The following is a 3,349-nucleotide window of genomic DNA, read 5'->3' on the forward strand; positions in this document are numbered from 1 at the left end:
CCTTTTATGTTCTTCTACGGTTTCTTTTCCTTCTTTTATTGCAGGAGAAATTGACTATACATTTCTTGTTAGTGGTCACAAGTATCATGTCTGGACCAAGACTTTGGGCTCATTGAAAAAAAAAATACTACAAAGAAATTTACATTCATAAAGATTGGTGCCGTATAGTTTTAACCGCTAAAAAAGCATTTATTAATATCCATATGAAATCAAAAAACTTTGTTTCTAACAATTAGAAAGCAATATTACCAACAGAAGATTGGCAGTAATGTAAATATGTAGCGATGGAGATGATATGCAGGAATAAAAATATTAGTCCATTTATTTTAATTAATGTGTAAATTTCATGTACAATCTAGGTACATTTCCAGCAAATTCTTAATGAAAGCTCTTGGTTTAGTAACGCTACCTAATTTTCATTTCTAAAATCAGTTAAACCAAGTCTCTTTAACAAAATACTAATTTGTTATCGCGGCCTTACTCACATAGACCTTCTAAAAATAAAAAAAGTAGCCTAACACATTTTTTTGAGAAAATTGAGTCAAGTTTTAATTTTGATTTAATTATTTTGGTTGTTAATTATTTTAATTCTTGATAATAGATATTAAGTCTTGGGTCATTTAACTTCATTATTTCATTGGTTTATATTTCTTACAGTGTAAGTGTTGGTTGACTGTCACTTAATTTTCTTTGAATTCTATTTCATTTATCGCAGTGTTATATTCCGTTGGTTTAGCAACAGTTTATCTCACGTTATTGTGAACGCAGCTTTATTTTGATATTTCTGTGAGACAGACATGACAGGTATCTTTGACAGTGTTTGACATTGGCATTTCTTCGACCGCGTGACAGGACTTCTTCAGACTTCTTCTGGTTACCTCATCCTATTCTCACCGGTGATTAAGTGCCTCGACTTTTTGTTAACTCGATTTTGGGCTGATGGAGGCTCACTACATTTCCGCAGGGCTTTTATTCGGTTACTTCTGTGTACCTTTATACTCTATGGATAACCGCCTTGCCGGATTTATAAGGCAACTATACCAGAGTAGGTGTCAGGAGCCCCTTGAGAAGGTTCCACTATAGCCACAACTGCCAAACACCGGTGCAGACTGCTATGAAAAAACGGTTACAGGTAAAGACCGTTTGTTCTTTTCTAATTACTTTTTTGTACTTAATTAACATGGCACATGGTCACATTTTTCTTTATATCTTTTCATATTTGTAACTATCATTAAGGGAACTAAGGGGTGATTGATTGTATTTTTTTTCTTACTGGTTTTAGGTTTTTTTTATAATGTACTGTGATAGAATCTCTAACTATTTTTCCCTTGTATTTTATCAAACGTCCAACCACACCTACAAGTTGCTGTAAGACCCTGCAGCCAACTGTGGTAACTGTAGTAACTAGTATTAGTTTTTTTTTTAAATAAATTGTAACATTAGTTAAACTATATAATAAATAACATTATTATTAAATTGTGTTATTGTTGGTCAGTGAGTTCTAGGACTATCCAGGGAACTCTGTCTCATTCCGCCTTGAGCCAGTGGCTCTTCTCACCCACCGTATTCCCCTTCTCGGCAAAGGGCACAAATTTGTCATAACTGGGGCAAATTACTTGCTAACAAGCACCCTTTTATTTATATTTTAATTTTTTTTTTTTTTTAATAATGTGGAAAACTTCTTGGCGCCCAACGTTGGGCCTGGTTTTTAAAATCGTATTTTTTTTAAATTTTTCTTTAAAAGGCATCGAAGTTGTAGAGTCAATTTTGCTATTTTTTTTCTCTTTTAGAACTTTATTTAGATGTTATTTGATGTAAAATTGATTAAGGTAATTTTGATACTTTTTTGGTAAGCTAAAAAAAACTAACCTTTTAAACTATAAATTTTGTACTGCGATACCCGCTAAACTCAGAATTTGGTTAGATACTATATTCACGTTAAATACTTGATTTTATCTTTTATCTGTTGCTTGATAATTCATTATGTATTAAATTTATCTTAATAATTTTGACTTACCTGATTTTAATTTTTTTAAATATCAACATAGTGGCTTGATTTTTTTTTAAGATTATCAGATTTTCTTGGTATCAAAGGATATTTTGCACCTTCGTAAGGAGATGCTTATTGGTGAATGTTTTTTCCGTTGTGTAAAGATTAATAAAACTAAAACTGTATATCAATTAAAAGCTATCTTGCATCTCCTTTTAAAATTGAAAAAAAGTGGCACTCTTTCTATTCCTTCTTACCCGTTTAAGTTTGATAATGAGAAGGTTCACATTCGGTTTTTCGTTGATGGGGTAAATAAGGTTATTCCCACTATACAAGGTAAGGAAATCTTTAGCAACCCAATTTAGACTTGAACATTTGCTTGAGCCTGTACAAAGAATTCCTGAGTCTTGGCTATCTGCTAAAAATACTAACCGAGAAGACCGAATTTCTGGTTGATATCTTAGCTTCATTAGACTATCTGAAAAATACCATCAAGAAAGATCCTGAACTTAGCCAACACTTAGTCTTGGACGAGGTCCCTGAAGCATCTACCTCCTTTTATAACTCGACTGCAAATCGCCTTGTACGTAGGTGACCAGGTGCTTGTTGGTAAGAACGTTGCCCCAGTGGTGACAAATTTATGCCTCAGCCTAGGAGGAATATATGGTAAGTAAAGAGCGCCACTGGCTCTCGGCAAAATGAGCCAGAGTTTTGTGGATGGACTCACTCTTCAACAAAAAAAAGCCGTTTATTTCCAACAGGTTTATTACTTAAAAGAATTTGATTTTAAAAAAGAAAAAAAAAACAATAAAAATATGTTAAAACATGTTAAAGTTGGTACTGCAGCATATGCAAAGCTGAAAAAAAACAAAACATGTATGTATAAAAATTGAAACTAAAAACCATACCATTCTATGTAGCTAAACAGACTATATACATATTAGGAAAACCCAGCAGCACCTATTTACTTTATACTTTCTATAATGGACCTTAAACTGTCAACAAAAATATCGCACCGTTCATGAAAATTATTATAAATATAATTCTGACACATTATATTATTAGGAGACTTACATAAAATAACCTAAAATACCTAATAATTATATATGCCTAATTATTAATGACACAATTTAATAATAATTTAAAAAAAAAGAGTTAACCTTAGGTCACTGAGGTCGGTAGAATCAAACATACATTTAATGGTAAAAAAAACTTAAGTCAGGAAAAAAAAATGCAATCAATCACTCCTTAATCGCCTTAATGATAGTTACAATACTTATAATATAAAATCCCATTTTATATAATTTACATGAAAATATTTGGTGCGAACCCCAGTATGAAAATATGAAAAGATTGGAA

General features: G+C 31.8%; 1 long non-coding RNA gene across 1 annotated transcript; it reads left to right on the forward strand.

The window, feature by feature from the left end:
• Nucleotides 1-849: 849 nt before the first annotated feature.
• LOC126740189 (uncharacterized) lies at nt 850-1,476 on the forward strand. The gene is made up of 2 exons (XR_007661812.1): nt 850-1,132; nt 1,283-1,476. It is a non-coding gene; the product is annotated as an uncharacterized LOC126740189 (long non-coding RNA).
• Nucleotides 1,477-3,349: the final 1,873 nt, after the last annotated feature.

This window comes from Anthonomus grandis, chromosome 9, assembly GCF_022605725.1.
Source record: "Anthonomus grandis grandis chromosome 9, icAntGran1.3, whole genome shotgun sequence".
Classification (NCBI taxonomy): domain Eukaryota; kingdom Metazoa; phylum Arthropoda; class Insecta; order Coleoptera; family Curculionidae; genus Anthonomus; species Anthonomus grandis.